The 22,639-nt window shown below is 42.2% G+C and overlaps 1 protein-coding gene across 1 annotated transcript in view; it reads left to right on the forward strand.

Annotated features, from left to right (window-relative positions):
• The first annotated feature begins 3,700 nt into the window (after positions 1–3,700).
• Positions 3,701–22,639, forward strand: part of LOC115150856 (caM kinase-like vesicle-associated protein) — an 84,829-nt gene continuing 65,890 nt past the window's right edge. The window contains exons 1-2 of the mRNA XM_029694599.1: positions 3,701–3,781; positions 3,869–3,939. The gene's annotated coding sequence lies outside the window, so the exon portion shown is untranslated. The remainder of the gene's footprint in view (positions 3,782–3,868; positions 3,940–22,639) is intronic.

The following is a 22,639-nucleotide window of genomic DNA, read 5'->3' on the forward strand; positions in this document are numbered from 1 at the left end:
TCAAATGTTTCATTGATGAGAAAATGTGCAAAATGTCGGCCAAAATCCATCTCGCTCCATCTTCTCCCACTGCCTTCCACTGGGTGTCCTCGCATCACAATATTTGGTAGTGAGTGGAAACGCCAACCGGATGCTTCACTTATACATCTGGTGAAATATCTGGCTTATCATTCTGTGTTGGAACTCTTCCAAGTCACGTTAAGGTTATATTAATTTATTGCCACCGGGGCCGGCCAGAGTAACTGCAAAACTGCTTGATGTACATTGTACTGCGTGATTGTAGCGGGTTTATTAGCACGTTAGTTCAAAATCAAATCAAATTGTATTTGTCACATGAACATGGTTAGCAGATGTTAATGCGAGTGTAGCAAAATGCTTGTGCTTCTAGTTCCGACAGTGCAGTAATATCTAACAAATATTCTAACAAATTGACAACAACTACCTTATACACACAAATGTAAAGGGGTGGAATAATAATATGTACATATAAATATATGGATGAGCAAGATGCAATAGAAGCTATGATGACTATGACGATATACGATGTGTTTCATTTAGCAGTTATGGTATGAAGGTTTGGCTTGGAAAGGTTTTTTCGCTTTTTCACAGACAGCCATTGTGTTGTGCACTGAAGTCCACAAGCGAATGGGTAAAGGTGAGAGGAAAGTGTGTAGATGCGAGAAGGAATTATACAACGAGCAAAGTGATGATGCTGTTTGTATGTCGCTGCTCTGAAAGTGAACTCTGTGTGCAGGTGATCAACGGCGTATTCATTCTGCCAATTCTGTTAAAAAAATGTTTCTTAAATGGAAGCAAACAGAACGAAGCTGAATTTGTCCAATAGAAACTATAATTTGCAACTTTTTGGACTAATCACGGTCTGTCACTTTGATTAATCCAATTTGTCTCTCGATTTGTTAAAAAGTTTCATTCGTAGGCTAGGTTATATCAACCTCATGATGGATATAGGGGAAAATGTTGTATCATGTAGTATCCTAAACCTATCGATGTTACATAGAATGGAATATGAATGACAGTCATCCAATATGATGTAATAGAAATAATTGTAAAAGTCATCCTCCCTCTCTTTAACAGCATCGACCGCCACTGTTCTAAATAGATCCCTGAAGATTTGACTGCTAAAATTATTAATCATAAATGTTGATTGTCAAGCAATTATGGGGTTTTACTTTCTGTGTACTTGTATTATTGACTATAATGCATGCTCACAGCATGAATGACACTGAAAGTGAGGTAGTCCTACATTTAATATCAATTAAGATATCTACCCAATATGTCCCTTGAGGCACCACACTAAATGCTTGTGGCACAGGACACTTATTGTAGTCGTGCAATAACTATTTATTCCATATATTCCAAACATACCTTCGTAAAACTGACCATCCTACCGATCCTCGACTTTGGCAATGTCATTTACAAAACAGCTTCCAATACCCTACTCAATAAACTGGATGCAGTCTATCACAGTGCCATCCGTTTTGTCACCAAAGCCCCATATACTACCCACCACTACGACCTGTACGTTCTCGTTGGCTGGCCCTCACTTCATACTCGTCGCCAAACCCACTGGCTCCAGGTCATCTACAAGACCCTGCTAGGTAAAGTCCCCCCTTATCTCCGCTCACTGGTCACCATAGCAGCACCCACCTGTAGCACGCACTCCAGCAGGTATATCTCTCTGGTCACCCCCAAAGCCAATTCCTCATTTGGCTGTCTCTCCTTCCAGTTCTCGGCTGCCAATGACTGGAACGAACAACAAAAATCTCTGAAACTGGAAACACTTATCTCCCTCACTAGCTTTAAGCACCAGCTGTCAGAGCAGCTCACATATCACTGCACCTGTACATAGCCCATCTATAATTTAGCTCAAACAACTACCTCTTCCCCTACGGTATTTATTTATTTATTTTGCTCCTTTGCACCCCATTATTTCTATTTCTACTTTGCACTTTCCTCCACTACAAATCTACCATTCCAGTGTTTTACTTGCTACATTGTATTTTTGCCTTTACCTCCCTTATCTCACCTCATTTGCTCACATTGTATATAGACTTATTTTTCTACTGTATTATTGACTGTATGTTTGTTTTACTCCATGTGTAACTCTGTGTTGTTGTATGTATCGAACTGCTTTGCTTTATCTGGGCCAGGTCGCAATTGTAAATGAGAACTTGCTCTCAACTTTCCTATCTGTTTAAATAAAGGTGAAATATATATATTTTTAAATAAAATATATAGTGCATTCGGAAAATATTCAGACCCCTTGACTTGTTCCACATTTTATTACGTTACAGCCTTATTTTAAAATTGATTAAAAAAAAAATAATCCCCCATCTATCTACACACAATACCCCCATAATGACAAAGGAAAAAAACAGGTTTTTTGAAATCTTTGCTAATAAATATAAAATACTGAAATATCACATTTACATTAAGTATTCAGACAATTTACTCAGTATTTTGTTCAAGCACCTTTGGCAGCGATTACAGCCCCGAGTCTTCTTGGGTATGACGCTACAAGCACACCTGTATTCGGGGAGTTCCTCCCATTCTTTACTGAAGAAATTGTAAGGTGAACCTTCGCCTCAGTCTGAGGTCCTGAGCACTCTGGAGCAGGTTTTCATCAAGGATCTCTCTGTACTTTGCTCTGTTCATCTTTTCCTCAACCCTAGTCTTCCTGCCGCTGAAAAACATCCCCACAGCATGATGCTGCCACCACCATGCTTCATCGTAGGGATGGTGCCAGGTTTCCTCCAGATGTGATGCTTGGCATTCAGGCCAAATAGTTCAATATTGGTTTCATCAGACCAGAAAATCTTGTTTCTCATGGATTGAGAGTCCTTTAGGTGCCTTTTGGCAAACTCCAAGCGGGCTGTCATGTGCCTTTTAATGAGGAGTGGCTTCCATCTGGCCACTCTACCATAAATGCCTGATTGGTGGAGTGCTGCAGAGATAGTTGTCCTTCTGGAAGGTTCTCCCATCTCCACAGAGGAACTCTGGAGCTCTGTCAGAGTGACCATCGGGTTCTTGGTCACCTCCCTGACCAAGTTCTTTCTCCTCTGATTGCTCAATTTGGTCAGGCGGCCAGATCTAGGGAGAGTCTTGGTGATTCCAAACTTCTTCCATTTAAGAATGATGAAGGCCATTGTGTTCTTGGGCACCTTCAATGCTGCAGAAATGTTTTGGTACCCTTCCCCAGATCTGTGCCTCCACACAATCCTGTCTTGGAGCTCTGCAGACAATTCCTTCAACCTCTTGGCTTGGTTTTTGCTCTAACATGCACTGTCAACTGTGGGACCTTATATAGATAGGTGTGTGCCTTTCCAAATCATGTCCAATCAATTGAAATTACCACAGGTGGACACCAATCATGTTGTAGAAACATCAAGGATGGAAACAAGATGCACCTGAGCTCAATTTCGAGTCTCATAGGAAAGGGTCTGAATATTTATGTAAATAAGGTATCTCTGTTTTTTGTTTTTAATAAATTAGCAAAAAAAATCTAAACGTAACAAAATGTGGAAAAAGTCAAGGGGTCTGAATACTTTCCGAATGCACTGTATTTATGCAAATTGCGTGGGTTCATTAATTTGCCACACCCATTAGGTTCATATCAGATTAACTCGTTGTAATTCGCTCCTCTATGCCCCCCCACTCGTGTGTGTTCCATCTCTTCATTGTGCGTATCCTACTGTATGTAGCTTATTCCGTCCCTCGTTCCCTCACGGTGCTGAACTCGACGCGAGAGGCATAACATATGGTAAAAAGGAGCGCTGGAATTTATTTGCATTGTTTTAGAAATAAGTACTTCGTTCAAAGCTAAGTAGAAAGGTCGTTCTATTTGCAGTAACAATCAGGAGAACAGTCGAGTGGAAAAAGTCAGTGGATTCAACGTTTATTGAGACATTTGCTGATAAGGTAAGTTCTCGCAATTTCAGTTGTCTAGGCTATCACAAAGAGTTCAGCTCGCTAATTAATTTTCACTTTGGTTTGTTTGGGAAACTTAGGCATTTCCCTTAATTAAGCGATTTTTTTCTCCTCAAACGCATTACATGTTAATAACATAAATGTAATCAGGTTAATTGTGCCGTTTAATATCAAGTATATAATGCTTGCACATGTTGCCGATAAAGTGATGGAGAACGATGCACCAGAATTTACGCATTATGATAGACTAGACTGGTCGAAACTTCGCAGTCAAATAGATTTTTCCCATGCTCGCTTTTACGCCTACTGTAAACGAAGCGCTCGAGACACGAGACTGCACTTGAACAACCTAGTGAAGCATATCGTGAGGTAGTATCCAATAATTTGGTCAATCTAAAGGGCACAGCTATTTCGTCGATACATCTCTGTTGAAAAAAGTTATATAATAGCCTATATTTCAAACACCATCGCACCTAACCGGTTTCCAAGACGAATTGAATAAAATGTAACATTTGAGTGAGAATTTAGCTCTTCAAGTATTTTTTTAAGATATTGACTTTTGAGTTGCTAAACTTGTGATGTTGGACTGTGCGTGCCAACAAGTTGATAGTAGCCTAAATAATCGTGTAGCCTATTCGCATACCCGTTTTTCTGCATTCATATTTTCATTAATCTCATCTGCAACACCATGTTTTGCATGACATTGGCTATTTAATATACAACGGGGTGTATCAGTGATGCTGACGCATGCTAATCAAACGATAGGGCAGCGTTTAACACCTCTATAACAGTTTAATCAACAAGTTCAAGTTTGTTAAGCCACTTACTGGTAATATATAGCATATTTATATGGTATATTTGACTATTTTCTATAGGAAAGTCAAGAGAACTTTTCACCCCTGGTGAGAAGAATTGAGAAGCTGATAGAAAGGATGTGCAGTTCCAAGCAGTCATCCCAATGACGCTGGCACTTTCTTTTTATGCCATGACAGTGCCAGATTAGTTAAAAAAAAACAACTCCTAACACTCAGTCATGCTATTAATTTGTATTACTTGTATAATGCGTGACTATTTCTGGGCACACAGTGCCAGTGGATATAGTAATATATCAGTAATATTTTTTTTCTTCATGTAATCTCTAATCCAAAATCAATATAGTAATGGACTAACATACATTGACACATTTTCTTTGTCCTCATCTATTTTTTTGTTTGTTGACAGATCCCATAACCACTATGACATTATCATATTCTTAGAGAAGCAAGTTAAAGATGCATTCTAAGGGTTTTGTATAATTTCATCCAGTAGTTTTGAAAGTAGTGTTCACAAGCCAAAACGGTATGGAAAATTGAGAACAATTGTATGACATGTTATGAATTCCAATTCGTACAATGTTTACGAATTTGTACGTTCCTAATATCACATTCAATCTCGTTAATGTATGTCCAATTCAATAGTCAATCCAATAAGCCCCACAATCTATTGCTACAATCTTGTGAGGTAGCTAATGGGGATGTGAGAAAGTGAATAGATTCGTTTTTTTTTATTGCAGCTGGTGAAACACTGTGGCGTGACACATTAACACCAGTGTACAATGATCTGGGTTTGAAAGGACTGTATAGCTGGTTTTGTGAATGGCACTTATATGGTGTGTGTGTGGGCAAGAGAGTTATTGTAAAAAAGGTAAATGCAGGTAGTCCGGGTAGCCATTTGTTTAGCTATTTATCAGTATTGTTTAGCAGTCTTATGGCTTGGGGTAGAAGCTGTTCCTGACTTCGTGCACTGATACTGCTTGCTATGTCATGAGTGGCTGGAGTCTTTGACAATTTCTTGGGCCTTCCTCTTACACCGCCTTGTAGCACCTTGCGGTCAGGTGCCCTGCAGTTGCCACATCTTTTCAACTTCCTGAGTGGGAAGAGGCGCTGTCGTGCCCTTTTCACAACTGTGTGGGTGTTAGTGGACCATGTTAATTTCTTAGTGATGTGAATACAGAGGAACTTGAAGCTCTCGACACACTCCACTACAGCCCCATTGATGTGGATGGGGGAGTGCTCAGCCCCATCCACCAAAGGGCTCCTGTCAGAGAGACTCAGATTCAGGACTCAGATTCGGTTTTATTATGGCAGTTCAATATTGCTGAGTGATTAACCAAAATGTCTGTTATTCTTTATAATAAAAAAAAAAGTAATTGACCAACATCTGTTCAAATATTTTAATTCCATTTAGGTCTGTTTTTTTCTGTGAACTTAAAACTTAAATCAGATCAAGCCTGAACTGTGCGATGTAGTAGGGAGTTGTCGTTTCCAACAGGCCAATATTCAATATATTTACAGATATAGTTTATAGTTCAGTGCAGAAAATGTGGTAATTAACTACAATGACGATAATCTATTACACGCCTACTTGTCCGGTATGTGTGGAGCAGACGTAGAGAATGAGAGAAGCGACAGAAGACGCATGATCGAGAGGGATAGAGAGTAGTTGCTTTGCAAGGTATTTCTACCGGGAAATACATGATCTATAGTGCCTTGCAAAAGTATTCATTCCTGTCACGCCCTGACCTTAGAGACATTTATTTTCCTCTAGTTTGGTTAGGTCAGGGTGTGATGTGGTGTGGGCAATCTAGTTTTTCTATTTCTTTGTTTTGGCTGAGTGTGGTTTCCAATCAGAGGCAGCTGTCCATCGTTGTCTCTGATTGGGAACCATACTTAGGCAGCCCTTTTTCCCTCCTTGAGTTGCGGGATCTTGTTTTTGTGTAGCTGCCTTGGAGCAGCCCCAGAACGTCACGTTTCTGTTTATCCTGTTTATTGTTTTGTTCGGTTTCACTTCAAAAAAAGGATGTGGAATTACCGGCATTACTTGGCTTATTTATGACAGGGAGTTTGAGGACAGTGATCGTGACAATTCCCCTTGGCATTTTTCCTATTTTGTTGCATTACAACCTGTAATTTAAATAGATTTTTATTTGGATATTATGTAATGGACATGCATAACATTGTCCAAATTGGTGAAGTGAAATTAAAAAATAACTTGTTTCAAGAAATTCAAAAAAATTTAAAACGGAAAAGTGGTGTGTGCGTATGTGTTCACCCCCTTTGCTATGAAGCCCCTAAAAAAGATCTGGTGCAACCAATTACCTTCAGAAGTCACATAATTAGTAACAAAGAGACCAAAGATAACCCTGAAGGAGCTGCAAAGCTCCACAGCGGAGATTGGAGTATCTGTCCATTGGACCACTTTAAACTGTACACTCCACAGAGCTGGGCTTTACGGAAGAGTGGCCAGAGAAAAGCCATTGCAACCTGTTACGGAAAGGAGTTCCGCTAGCGGAAACGTTGATAAACTTTACAACAGTTATTGAAAGAATTATAGATACACTTCTTCTTAATGCAACCGCTGTGTCAGATTTCAAAATAGCTTTACGGCGAAAGCACATTTTTCAATATTCTGAGTACAGAGCTCAGCCATCAAAGCAAGCTATACAGTTACCCGCCAAGTTCTGGAGTCAACTAAACTCAGAAAAAGTATTATAAATCTTCCCTTACCTTTGCTGATCTTTGTCGGAATGCACTCCCAGGACTCCCACTTCCACAAGAAATCTTCTTTTTGTTCGAAATATTCCATATTTATGTCCAAATACCTCCTTTTGTTCGCGCGTTCAGATCACTATCCAAAGGCAAAATGTGAGAGTGTAAAACCAGAGACAAAATGTCAAAATGTTCCATTACCGTTCGTTGAAACATGTCAAACGATGTTTACAATCAATCCTTAGGGTCTTTTTAACATAAAACGTTGATAATATTCCAACCGGACAATAGCGTATTCATTACAGAGGAAAAAGAAGGAGAGGCGTGCCAGCGCAGTAAACAACTCACTGCTCCCAGGCAGTCCACTGATTGACAAGTTTCTAAAGGCTGTTGACAGCCAATGGAAACCTTAGGAAGTGCAAAATGACCCCACAGACACTGTAGTTTCGATAGGGATTAGAAAGAAAAACTACAAGCCTCAGATATCCCACTTCCTGGTTGGATTTGTCTCAGGTTTTTACCTGCCATATGAGTTCTGTTATACTCATAGACATCATCCAAACGGTTTTAGAAACTTCAGAGTGTTTTCTATCCAAATCTACTAATAAAATGCAAATATTTGACTCTGGGCCCGAGTAGCAGGCAGTTTACTCTGGGCACGCTTTTCATCCGAACGTGAAAATACTGCCCCCTATCCCGAACAGGTTTTAAAGAAAAAAAATAAGCGAACACGTTTGGTGTTCGCCAAAAGGCATGTGGGAGACTTTTCAAACATATTGAAGAAGGTACTCTGCTCAGATGAGACAAAAATGTTTATTTTTGGCCATCAAGGAAAACGCTATGTCTGGTGCAAACCCAACACCCCGAGAACACCATCCCCACAGTGAAGCATGGTGGTGGCAGCATCATGCGGTGGGGATGTTTTTCATTGACAGAGACTGGGAAACTGGTCAGAATTGAAGGAATGATGGATGGCACTAAATACAGGGAAATTCTTGAGGGAAACCTGTTTCAGTTTTCCAGAAATTTGAGACTGGGACGGAGGTTCACCTTCCAGCAGGACAATGACCCTAAGCATACTGCTAAAGCAACACTCGAGTGGTTTAAGGGAAAATATTTAAATGTCTTGGAATGGCCTGGTCAAAGCCCGTGTCACATCTGCTCCTGCAATGCCCTCTACTGCCCATCCTGTGTCTCCTTGACCTGCCGCCACTCCCCCAGTACTCTCTCCCTCTCTCTCTCTGTGTGTGTATGTGATTGTGTGGGCGGAGACAGGTGTGCTGGAGTCAGAGCAGATCCCCACCAGCTATAACCTGTTCCATAATCGTAGTCTCTGCTCAGTCAGTCTACGTTTCTAGCCGTTTGTTACTATTCAGATCCTGTCATCCTGTTGTGCCTGTTTTCCTTGCCTGACGCTGTTTCCCGCTCCGATACAGTTCTGCCCACTGACTCTGGTCCCTGTCTCCAATCCCACATCTCGTCATTCTGCTACTCTGTCCTGCATTCCCCACAGTTTTCAAGATGGCGTAGCAGTTCAGACGTCTTTGTCTTTGTCTTGTCGTGTCCCGTGTATATATCTTTTTTCCCTTCGTATATATTAAGTCTATATTTTTTATATTTTTAACCTCAGTTTCAACATACTCTCCTACAACCCGCCTCACCCAATGTGGTATGGATCTCCTATTTTCTATACTTTAGAACCGGATCCCCCAACAGAAGCTAGTCAGCTAACTAGCTACTAGCTAGTAGTCAGTTGGCCACTGCTAGCGGTCATCAGCTAACCTTAGCCCGGTCAACTCCTGCCAGTCTGCACAGCGCAATTCAACCCAGAGCATACCGTACTGCTTTTTCGCCACATCTCCGGATTCCTACCACAAGCTCTGAACCTTTTCACCTGGATCATCGCAGCTAGCTAGCTGCTATCCGAGTGGCTACCCCTGGCTAATGCCTCTGTCCCGAAGCAAGCACCAGTGAGCCAGGAACTAGCCTCGTGCTAGGCCCATCTCCCGGCTAGCTGAAGAGGACCATTAGCCACTCCTTGGGCTACAATACCTATTTTGCCAATTGGTCTGGACCCCTTTTACTGCCGACACGGAGCCCTGCCGATCCATCACGACTGGTCTGCCGACGTAACCATCCGAGGGGGCTACAACAGACTGTTCCATCGCGGCGTCCTCCTAAGGCCCTTCGGCTAGCCTGCTAGCCCTGGCCCGCTAGCTGTTTGAATCGCTGTGTCTCCAGCTTGCCTAGCTACCCACTGGTCCCTATGATCACTCGGCTACGCATGCCTCTCCCTAATGTCAATATGCCTTGTCCATTGCTGTTTTGGTTAGTGGTTATTGTCTTATTTCACTGTTAAGTCTCCAGCCCTGCTCAATATGCCTTAGCTAGCCCTTTTGTTTCACCTCCCACACATGCGGTGACCTCACCTGGACTAAATGATGTCTCTAGAGACAAAACCTCTCTCATTGTCACTCAATGCCTAGGTTTACTTCCACTGTATTCACATCCTACCATACCCTTGTCTGTACATTATGCCTTGAATCTATTCTTCTGCGCCCAGAAACCTGCTCCTTTTACTCTCTGTTCCGAACGCACTAGACAACCAGTTCTGATAGCCTTTAGCTGTACCCTCATCCTACTCCTCCTCTGTTCCTCTGGTGATGTAGAGGTTAATCCAGGCCCTGCAGCCCCCAGCATCACTCCCATTCCCCAGGCGCTCTCATTTGTTGACTTCTGTAACTGTAAAAGCCTTGGTTTCATGCATGTTAACATTAGAAGCCTTCTCCCTAAGTTTGTTTTATTCTCTGTTTTAGCACACTCTGTCAACCCGGATGTCCTAGCCGTGTCTGAATCCTGGCTTAGGAAGGCCACCAAAAATCCTGAAATTTCCATCCCTAACTATAACATTTTCCGACAAGATAGAACTGCCAAAGGGGTTGGAGTTGCAATCTACTGCAGAGACAGCCTGCAGAGTTCTGTCATACTATCCAGGTCTGTGCTCAAACAATTTGAGTTCTACTTCTAAAAATCCACCTTTGCAGAAACAAGTCTCTCACCATTGCCGCTTGTTATAGACCATCTTCTGCCCCCAGCTGTGCCCTGCACACCATATGTGAATTGATTGCCCCCCATCTATCTTCAGAGCTTGTACTGTCAGGTGACCATAAACTGGGACAAGCTTAACACCCCGACCGTCCTACAATCTAAACTAGATGCTCTCAATCTCACACAAATGATCATTGAACCTATCATGGACAACCCCAAATCCGTAAATACGGGCACCCTCATAGATATCAACCTGACCAACCTGCCCTCTAAATACACCTCTGCTGTCTTCAACCAGGATCTCAGCGATCACTGCATCCATAATGGGTCTGCTGTCAAACGACCAGCCCTCATCAGTGTCAAAAACATTTCAGCAAGCAGGCCTTTCTAATTGACCTGGCCCGGGTATCCTGGAAGGATATTGACCTCATCCCGTCAGTAGAGGATGCCTGGTTGCTCTTTAAAAGTGCTTTCCTCACCATCTTAAATAAGCATGCCCCATTAAAAAAAATGTTGAACCAGGAACAGATATAGCCCTTGGTTCACTCCAGACCTGACTGCATTTGACCAGCACAAAAACATCCTGTGGCGTACTGCATTAGCATCGAATTTCTCCGCGATATGCAACTTTTCAGGAAAGTTTGGAACCAATATACACAGGCAGTTAGGAAAGCAAAGGCTAGCTTTTTCAAACAGAAATTTGCATCCTGTAGCACAAACTCCCCAAAGTTCTGGCAGTCTCATGATGGTGCCACAGGGTTCAATTCTCGGGCCGACGCTTTTCTTTGTATATCTCAATGATGCTGCTCTTGCTGCTGGTGATTCTCTGATCCACCTCTACGCAGACGACACCATTATGTATACTTCTGGCCCTTCTTTGGACACTGTTAACAAACCTCCGGACAAGCTTCAATGCCATACAACTCTCCTTCTGTAGCCTCCAACTGCTCTTAAATGCAAGTAAAACTAAATGCATGCTCTTCAACCAATCGATGCCGGCACCTGCCCGCCCGTACAGCATCACTACTCTGGACGGTTCTGATTTAGAATATGTAGACAACTACAAATACCTAGGTGTCTGGTTAGACTATAGACTCACATTAAGCATCTCCAATCCAAAATTAATTCTAGAATCTGCTTCCTATTTTGCAACAAAGCATCCTTCACTCATGCTGCCAAATATACCCTCGTAAAACTGACCATCCTACCGATCCTTGACTTTGGAGATGTCATTTACAAAATAGCCTCCAACACTCTACTCAGCAAATTGGATGCAGTCTATCACAGTGCCATCCATTTTGTCATCAAAGCCCCATATACTACCCACCACTGCGACCTGTTGGCTGACCCATATTCGTGGCCAAACCCATTGGCTCCAGGTCATCTATAAGTCTTTGCTAGGTAAAGCCCCGCCTTATCTCAGCTCACTGGTCACCATAGCAGCACCCACCCGTAGCATGCACTCCAGCAGGTATATTTCACTGGTCACCCCCAAAGCCAATTCCTACTTTGGCCGCCTTTCCTTCCAATTCTCTGCTGCCAATGACTGGAACGAATTGCAAAAATCACTGAAGCTGGAGACTCATATCTCCCTCACTAACTTTAAGTATCAGCTGTCAGAGCAGCTCACAGATCATTGCGGGTGGCAGGTGGTTAGTGGTTAGAGCGTTGGACTAGTAACCAGAAGGTTGCAAGATTTAATCCCCGAGCTGACAAGGTAGAAATCTGTCGTTCTGACCCTGAACAAGGCAGTGAACCCACTGTTCCTAGGCCGTCATTCAAAATAAGAATTTGTTCTTAACTGACTTGCCTAGTAAAATAAAGGTAAAATAAATACAATTTGCACCTGTACATAGCCCATCTGTAAATAGCCCATCCAACTATCTCATTCCCATATTGTTATTTATTTTCTTTGCTCCTCTACATATCACTCCAGTGTTTAATTGCTAAATTGTAATTACTTCACCACTACGGCCTATTTAATGCCTTACCACACTAATCTTTCCTAATTTGCACACACTTATGTAGATTTTTTTCTATTGTGTTATTGACTGTACGTTTGTTTATTCCATGTGTAACTCTGTGTTGTTGTTTATGTCGCACTGCTTTGCTTTATCTTGGCCAGGTTGCAGTTGTAAATGAGAACTTGTTCTCAACTTGCCTACCTGGTTAAATAAAGGTGAAATAAATCAAATAAAATAACTCTACTACTCCCTTGGATTCCCCTCCGGACCTGCTTACCCTGTCTCAACCCCTCTCGCTTCAGCCTCCACACCTGGTTTCCAGCAACCCGCCCGAGCTTCCCCTGACCTGCACTCCATCTCCCCCCTGTGTGTCAATAAATACCTTGGTTACTTCATCCCAGTCTCCTCGTCTGATTCTGCTCTTGGGTTCCCCTGTTCCCCTCCGCATAACAGGCCAGACCTCAATCCAATTGAGAATCTATGGTATGACTTAAAGATTGCTGTACACCAGCGCAATCCATCCAACTTGAAGGAGTTAGAGCAGTTTTGCCTTGAAGAATGGGAAAAAATCCCAGTGGCTAGATGTGCCAAGCTTATGGGGGGGTTATGCATGCTAAAGTTCTATTATTTTTTAAAATTTATTTCTTGTTTGTTTCACAAAAAAAAAAATTTTGCATCTTCAAAGTGGTAGGCATGTTGTGTAAATACCCCCCAAAATCTATTTTAATTCCAGGTTGTAAGAGAACAAAGTAGGAAAAATGCCAAGGGGGTGAATACTTTTGCAAGCCACTGAAAGTGATTAATAGTCAGCAGTCATAAAAGTATGCCTTATTTACTTTGATGAGCAACTAAAATAGTATTTTTTTTTCAGAAAGCATAGACAGCAGCTCTATAGAGATGAGATGACTTGGAATGAAGTAATAAAGTCATCAAATAAAACAAATGTAGGCCTGATATACACAACAGCTGAAATATTTTATTACAGTTATGTTAATAAATGATGGTTAATATTCATGGGCAGTCACATCATCATGGGACTTTTATGAATTGTTTAATTCTGTGTTGTTACAGCATTTAACCCGCATAATGCAAAGTGCATGTAATTTGTAAAAGCACTAATCGCTCAGCACTACAGTTCAATCATCTGAGGACAATAGTTGAATGTATGTTTCTGAGAGCAAAAAGAAAAAAGTGGCAGTTATCATAATCAACATTATGCACAATCAAAATAAAAAGAAGGCTTCAATTACCCTGGCTTCACACAGTTCAAAAATACACATTTCCAGTTTTAAACATGAGATAATCTGCAACAGCCGCCCCCACATTAGTGCAGCTAATGTGTGCCCTAACTGCTCTTCAGGCATCCTACTTTGGGATGGCTGGCAAAAGCATGAGGGCCGCTGGTCTTGTGTAGACTGTTCCCTACAGAGATCTCCGCAGCTCTCTGGGCCACCGACCCTTGCGCTAGGGTTTTTTTCCACTTGTGGCGGGATTGTAGTGTGGGTTAGTACTCACGGATGAGTCCAAAACCTATCTGCCAGCACTTGACTGTGGCGCCATCTTCGCCTCCTCATGGAGTTAAGGGCATAGGCAACTTGAGGCAGGGGTGTATCGCGCTGCCCCTCAAGACCAGGTTAGGGGTCACTAGGGATCCCCCTTTCCCTTCAACTCATATCCATAAGGACCTTCCAAGGATAGCAGCATGCTCACCAGCAGAAGGACATGTAGATAGCAGCTCTGAAACCCCTGAAAGTCACTGACTTTTAATTCTGGGGCAGTGATGAGATTGGCCATACTGGAGCTGGAGTGCTTGAATAGTAGCTGTGTAGGGTGATGACGGCAGGACTGGTTCTTCATCTGTGCTTCAGGGAGCTTGAGATTTTCCAGTAGGACATGGTACTTTCTCAGTCAGCTGTGTAAATGAGTCAAGGAGATTGTCCAGTGGCAGTTTTAGGTGAGCGGTCCTTCTCACCGTCATTGGTAAAATCAGGTAAGGTGGGTTCAGGGGGGTGACTTACATGGAAGGCTGAACCCATCTGCTGAGCTGGACCCCAGGAGAGGGGGTGGACCTTGCTATGGGTGAGCTGGGTAGTCTGGCAGTGGAGCAGGGTATGGAACTTGCTTTGGGTAAGCTGGGTACTCTGGCTGCAGAGTATGGAACTTGCTTTGGGTCAACCAGTGAGCTCTCATCGGGTCTCAGTACCAGTCTACCCAGCTCACCCTCAGCAAGTTCCATACCCTGCTCCAGAACCAGAGTATCCAGCTTACCTGCACACTTTACATGTTGCATTTATATTTTTGTTCAGTGTATATAATCATACAATCAATTTGACTATGTTTTTACCAATGTAACTGCGAAACAACATAATGGTAATAATTTATTTGAAAGGTAAATCTCTTGATAATATGGGTAAATCAAGATGTCGGTCTAGTCACATATTATTCAATAGGAGTGTGTGCATACATTGAGTTATGGAGCTTGTTTTAGCTGATTTTAGGGCCTAGAGATGATAAACAATCCCTTCCGTTAAGGACTTATTTTATTGGCAACTGTTAGGAGAAGATATTATTGTACTTATCAACAACATTTACATAGAAGACACATTCTCTTCTTTTATAAAAGTGTGTGCCATTTGCAGGGCATAATGTGGCTGTGGAATCTGACTTTGTGGCTACAGAATCTAGTGATAACCAGACGGGAGGCGAGGGAGATGAAGAAGTAAATTTGTTTTCGTTGGCGAGGGAGACGAAGTGATTTCATACCTTTTTTGGGTGACAATCAGCTTGGAAATCAGCATATTTTGCGTTATGATTTAATATTATCACCAAAAAAGTACTAGGGTAGTGAATTCAGCTGTAAGCTAGCAAGGAAAGTTAGCCTACAATTAAAGCTACAAGCTACCGGTATCGTCTTGCATTGTAAAAGTGTTGTATGGACATTATTTTAGCAAACAGTAACATTTCTACATGCCGTGTTGCATTACTGAAGTGTGTTAACTTCTATGGGCTAGGTGGCACGTCACCGTCCCACTCTATCAACAGCCAGTAGAAGAGCGTGGCGCGAAATACAAAACCTCAAAAATGCAATAATTTCAATTTTTCAAACATACGACTATTTTACACCATTTTAAAGACAAGACTCTCGTTAATCTAACCACATTGTCCGATTTCAAAAAGGCTTTACAGCGAAAGCAAAACATTAGATTATATAAGGAGAGTACATAGCCACAAATAATCACACAGCCATTTTCCAAGCAAGCATATATGTCACATAAACCCAAAACACAACTAAATGAAGCACTAACCTTTGATGATCTTCATCAGATGACACTCCTAGGACATTATGTTATACAATACATGCATGTTTTGTTCAATCAAGTTCATATTTATATCCAAAAACAGCTTTTTACATTGGCATGTGATGTTCAGAACATGCATTCCCACCCCAAACTTCCAGTGAATTTACTAACTTACATAACAATTATTTTAAGAATTATAGATACAGAACTCCTTTATGCAATCGCTATGTCAGATTTTAAAATAGCTTTTCGGCGAAAGCACATCTTGCAATATTCTGAGTACATAGCTCAGCCATCACGGCTAGTTATTTTGACACCCGCCAACTTCGAGGCTCACTAAACTCAGAATGACTATTAGAAAAATTGTATTACCTTTGTTGATCTTCGTCAGAATGCACTCCCAGGACTGCTACTTCCACAAGAAATGTTGTTTTTGTTCCAAATAATCCATAGTTATGTCCAAATACCTCCGTTTTGTTTGTGCGTTCAGGTCACTATGCAAAGGGTAACGCGCGAGCGCATTTCGAGACAAAAAAATTCTAAATGTTCCTTTTCCGTACTTAGAAGCATGTCAAACGCTGTTTAAAATCAATTTTTATGGTATTTAGCGATAATATTCCAACCTCAATAGTGTATTCATTAAAAGAAAAAAGAAAAAACAGCATGGTCGCGGGACCGCGCATCTCCAATCTCTTTGTCACTAGGCAGACCACTGACAAACTGTGCTAGTATACTCTGCCCAGAGACAGGAGACGCCTCAATCTGCTTTCTGAAGGCTTTAGAGAGCCAATGGAAGCCTTAGAAAGTGCAATGTAACCCCAGAGATAATGTAGTTTCGAAAGGGACTAGAAAGAAGAACTACAATTTCTCAGACAGGCCACTTCCTGCTTGGAATTTTCTCAGGTTTTTGCCTGCCATATGAGTTCTGTTATACTCACAGACACCATTCAAACAGTTTTAGAAACCTCCGAGTTGTCTATCCAAATCTACTAATAATATGCATATTCTCGTTTCTGGGAAAGAGTAGTAACCAGTTTAAATCGGTTACGTTTTAGCCCAGACAGGTTAACTTCCGTGCAGTATGAGTGGGGAGCTAATGCAGCCCAGACAGCTCTAGCAATGAATGAGTAAGTGGAACAGGCACTTTGCTCTTCACCCTATAATGAATCTGCGCTGATAGACAGATTTGATCCTCTCATTCACGTGAGACACATTTGACAGAAGTATCGAACGTAACAAAAATTCTAGTACCAAACTATATACCGTGCGACACAAACGCTGTGTGATTGGTTCTTCCTGTAGTGAATCCACTTAAGGGACTTCCCATAAGTGATACACATCTCACCTATATTATCATAGAACTGGGGTTACGAAAGTAACCTTGAGTTTCCTCATGCCTCTGTGTGACGTGCTGTCCACAGTGTATGTGTATGTTTGAGAGATGCTAAAGTAATGGTGGCTCTACAAAAGTTATGACGTGATTGCCTCATTACAATTCTTGAGGAATCCTAAAGGTTGATCACATAAATATTAGCAGGATGTGTTTTTTCTTCATTTCCGGAGACATTTTTGGGGATACCTCTAAATTGTCAAACCCATATCGACAGATTCAACGGAAGAGAGATGACTAGAAAAGTAATGGGTTGTACGTAGTCCTCTCAACTCTAGTGGTGGTTGTAGTTGTATGGCATGCAGCTCTCGGATTTACTTAATTCCAAATGGATGGGAGTTGAGACTGGGAGTGCGAGTGTCTTTCTCGACAGCAGGCTGCGCAGTGGGCTGCCTCCCTTCCTCCCTTCCTGTCTGATGGCAGCAAGGTCATTCATTCCTCCACTCAAGAAGATGAATTACGTCTTGACACACAGCTTAGACATTGACAGTGTGGGGAGGCAATGGCAACAGCATTAGAGTGCAGAGAAACATTTCCCTGTGGTCTGTCATTAGATTGAAGTGTGAGTGATTAGACTGTGGTGAAAGTGAGAATAGCAGGCTTTTGGGTGGAGTAAAAGGTATATATTTCCGCAGACGAGTGTATTTGTAAGTAAGAGTCAGAGTGTTTAATGATTGACGGCAGAGATAACGTCTAAAGAGTTTAAAAGCGTTGGATCTATTCAAGTAATAAGATAAGGCTACAGTTATTTCACAAGAACAGTATTGAGAGTATAGTCTCTTCCTTTGATGTATAGAATCAAAGATATTCAACTTCTACAGTCTGACAGAGTTATATTGACTTATGTCATTAGCCTCAATCTAATCTTATACATACAATGCATTCGGAAAGTATTCAACATTTTTTTCATGTTACAGCCTTATTCTAAAATGGATTAAATACATTTTCTTCATCGTCAATATACGCACAATACCCCATAATGACAAAGTGAAAACATGTTTTTAGACATTTTTGCAAATGTATTAAAAACGAAAAACAGATACCTTATTTACATAAGTATTCAGACCCTTTGCTATGAGACTCGAAATTGAGCTCAGGTGCATCCTGTTTCCATTGATCATCCTTGAGATGTTTCTACAACTTGATTGGAGTCCACCTGTGGTAAATTCAATTGATTGGACATGATTTGGAAAGGCACACATCTGTCTATTTAAGGTCCCACAGCTGACAGTGCATGTCAGAGCCAAAACCAAGCCATGATGTTGAGGAATTGTGTTGAGGCAGGATTGTGTTGAGGCACAGATCTGGGGAAGAGTACCAAAAAATGTCTGAAGCATTGAAGGTCCCGAAAAACACAATGGCCTCCATCATTCTTAGATGGAATAAATTTGGAACCACCAATATGCTTCCTAGAGCTGGCCGCCCGGCCAAACTGAGCGAGAACCCGACAATCACTCTGAAGGAGCTTCAGAGTTTCTCTGTGGAGATGGGGAATCTTCCAGAAGGACAACCATCTATGCAGCACTCCACCAATCAGGCCTTTATGGTAGAGTGGCCAGACAGAAGCCACTCCTCAGTAAAAGGCACATGACAGCCCGATTGGAGTTTGTTAAAAGGCACCTAAAGGTTCTCTGGTCTGGTCTGATGAAACCAAGATTGAACTCTTTGGCCTGAATGCCAAGTGTCACGTCTGGAGGAAACCTGCCACCATCCCTACGGTGAATCATGGTGGTGACAGCATCATGCTGTGGAGATGTTTTTCAGCGGCAGGGACTGAGAGACTAGTCAGGATAGAGGGTAAGATGAATGGAGTAAAGTACAGAGAGATCCTTGATGGAAACTTGCTCCAGAATACTCAGGACCTCAGACTGGGGTGACGGTTCATCTTCCAACAGGACAACAACCCTAAGCACACAGCCAAGAAAATGTAGGAGTGGCTTCGGGACAAGTTTCTGAATGTCCTTGAGAGGCTATAATCACTGCCAAAGGTACTTGAACAAAGTACTGAGTAAAGGGTCTGAATACTTATGTAAATGTAATATTTAAGTTTTTAATACATTTGCAAAAATGTCAACATCTGTTTTTCCTTTGTCATTATGGGATATTGTGTGTAGATTCATGAGGGGGAAAAAAACGATTTAATCCATTTTAGAATAAGGCTGTAACTTAACAAAATGTGGAAAAAGTCAAGGGGTCTGAATACTTTTCCGAATGCACTGTATGTTCTATTCTATCTTTTTTTCAAATATGTAACAGCTAAGCACAACAAGGGCATGTTTTTAACCTGCCATAGTGATAGGTATGGAAAATTGTCTAATGTTACCCTGTTCTCCCCTTTAATGTTATCCAACTCTTCATGTCTGAGTCAATGTGTAATATTGTTAGTTAATGGCCCCCATTATAATGCACTGTGTTTCATTTTTGTTATTGATTGACCAAATGTAAAGTATCTGCTGTCCTCATTTGCCCTGGACAGGAAATAGAATAGGAGGAAAGGTTATCTTTCCGCTGTTGAATGTGTCTCCTAGAGATGGATACATGGATCGCGTCACATTCCATTACTCTCATCATTAGTGTTATTTTCTCCTCCCTCATGTTGATTGGAGTCGATAGGCTGTTTGGAGCAGCAACATATTTGCCTTGTTTCCCTCTTAACCCTTAACCCTTAACCCCCCAAAAGGAAGCTGTAGATGATATATCTGAATGAATAATCCTTTAGGGCCAAATTCAAATTTGTGATTTTGCACACATAACTCAGATGTTTGATTGTCAATGGGAGATTTGTGTAAAAATGTAATATAAGAACCTATTGATTAGTCAAGGTGAGAAAGTCCATCCACAGCATTATACATTCTACACCACATCGGGCAATACAATAAATTACCAAACACATTTAACCATGTTGTATATTATTATTAGCACTTATGATGCCAATTTCTTCTTACACAGTTGGACATACTGTTAATGAGGTCTGTCCTAGAGATGATCATGTGGAGCGCTTTAGTTTTTAAGTGCCCATCAGTTCACATAGTGACAAATGTAATCTTGGTCTGCCAGTTAATTATTTACCATATGTGTCAGTAAATGTTACTGGCTCTAAGTGGTCACATACAGCATCACCCATATAAGCTATCATCCAGGCAGCATCTGTATGAAGATAGTTATGTTAGTGAAGCCTGAAAATGGAGCTGCATTATGTCATTACAATTTCAATACCAGGGGTGTGCATTGATTTAGTTTACGTTGATAAAGAATATTTTACTATAGTAGTACTACTACTGTTCAGTATTTGGGGCTAACTACAAATGTCATTGGATTGGTTGTTTAGAGCAGTGTTGGATGAACAGAGAGAGTCCTCAGCTACTGTGTTGCATCATTGATGCCTTTTCTATTCTCTTTTCACTGGTCCATGTTACAGTAACTTCCTTTACTCTCTGTCTCTGCCTCCTGCTATCTGATGATATTGAAGTCGGTCAGCGTTGGTGCATCAGTCACACAAGGCCAAGCAGATCAAGGCTGGGGAACACAGTCATAGTTCACGTCGGTCACATTTCACAATGCTTGGAGAGAGTGGCAAGAGGCTGTGGATGGATTCAGACTGATGTGGAGAAAAGCTAGGATGATAGATCACCGCTGACACGATGTGCCAATACATTTTCTCAGCTTCAGTACTTCTGGGTAGAGAATGGAGCAGCAAAGGATAGCTGCCTTTTTAGGGGCTATTTTGTGTATTTTTTTGCACTAATCATAACTTTGTTTGTACATAATGTTTCCACCATCGTTTCCTATGACCGAAAAGAGCTTCTGGACATCAGAACAGCGATCACTAACCTTGGATGAAGATTTCTACTTCAACAAGTCGGCGGTGCAGAACATACCGCTCACCCCGGACCAGGCCATGATTCCAGAGACTCGGAAAAGGAAAAGACGCCATAAAAGAGGCTGATGTGCGGGCACCCTGACAAAACTACGGTAATCCACCTCTAACCTCCGTTCTATTAGCGAACGTACAATCACTGGAGAACAAACTGGACGAGCTCCGTTCGAGACTATTCTATCAACGGGACTGGAAGAACTGTAATATCATATATTTCACGGAGTCATGGCTGAATAAGGACATGGATAATAGTACAGTGGTACATCTAGCTGGTTTTTCTATGCATTGGCAGGATCAAACAGCAGCATTGGTTAAGCTTATGGGGGAGGTGTGTGTCTCTTCGTTAACAACAGCTGGTGCTCAATCTCTAATATTTAGGAAGTCTCAAGGTTCTGCTCACCTGAGATAGAATAACTAAATGACTAGCTGTAGACCATACTATTTACCAAGAGAATTTTAATCTATATTTTTGTAGCTGTCAATGTACCACCACGAAGTGAGGATGAGGATTATTTAAGATACTGTTTAAAGAGGTAGGGTTTTAGATGTTTTCAGAAGATGGGCAGTGACTCTGTTGTCGTAGCTTCGGGGGAAGCTGGTTCCACCATTGGGGTGCCAGGACAGAGACGAGCTTGGACTGGGCTGAGCTGAAGCTGCCCTCCTGTAGGGGTGGGAGGGCCAAGAGACCTGAGGTGGCAGAACAGAGTGCTCAGGTTGGGGTGTAGGGTTTGAGTAAAGCCTGAAGGGAGGGAGGGGCAGTTCGTCTTGCTGTTCCATAGGTAAGCACCATGGTCTTGTAGTGGATGCGAGCTTCGATTGGAAGCCAGTGGAGTGTGCGGAGGAGCGGGACGACATGAGAGAACTTGGGAAGGTTGACAACCAGGTCGGCTGCAGCGTTCTGGATAAGCTGATGGCACAAGCGAGGAGTCCAGCCAACAGTGAGTTGCAGTAGTCCAGACGAGAGAGGACAAGTGCCTGGATTAGGACCTGCGCCACTTCCTGTGTGAGGTGAGGTCATACTCAATGGATGAGCAGGTCACTCCTATGATGTTTGCAGAGAATGACAGGGTGTTGTCCAGCGTCACGCCAAGGTTCTTTGCACTCTGGGAGGGAGACACTGTTGAGTTGTCAACCAGGATGGAGAGGTCTTTGAGTGGGCAGGCCTTCCCCGGAAGGAAGAGCCGTTCTGTCTTGTCGAGGTTGAGCTTAAGGTGGTGGGCCGACATCCAAGTTGAGATATCTGCCAGGCACGCAGAGATGTGTGTCACCACCTGGGTGTCAGAAGGGGGGAAGGAGAAAAGTAGTTGAGTGTCATCCGCATAGCAATGTTTGGAGAGACCATATAAGGATATGACGGAGCCAAGTGGCTTGGTGTATAGACATCAAAGGAGAGGGCCTAGAACCAAGCCCTGTGAGACACCAGTAGTGAGAGTATGTGGTGCAGACACAGATCCTCTCCACATCACCTAGTAGGAGCTACCTCCCAGGTAGGATGCAATCCAAGAGTGTGCAGAGCCTGCGACGCCCAGCCCTGAGAGGGTAGAAAGGAGGATCTGATGGTTCACGGTGTCAAAGGCATCGGATAG

The sequence above is a fragment of the Salmo trutta genome, chromosome 16 (assembly GCF_901001165.1).
Source record: "Salmo trutta chromosome 16, fSalTru1.1, whole genome shotgun sequence".
In the NCBI taxonomy this organism is placed as follows: Eukaryota; Metazoa; Chordata; class Actinopteri; order Salmoniformes; family Salmonidae; genus Salmo; species Salmo trutta.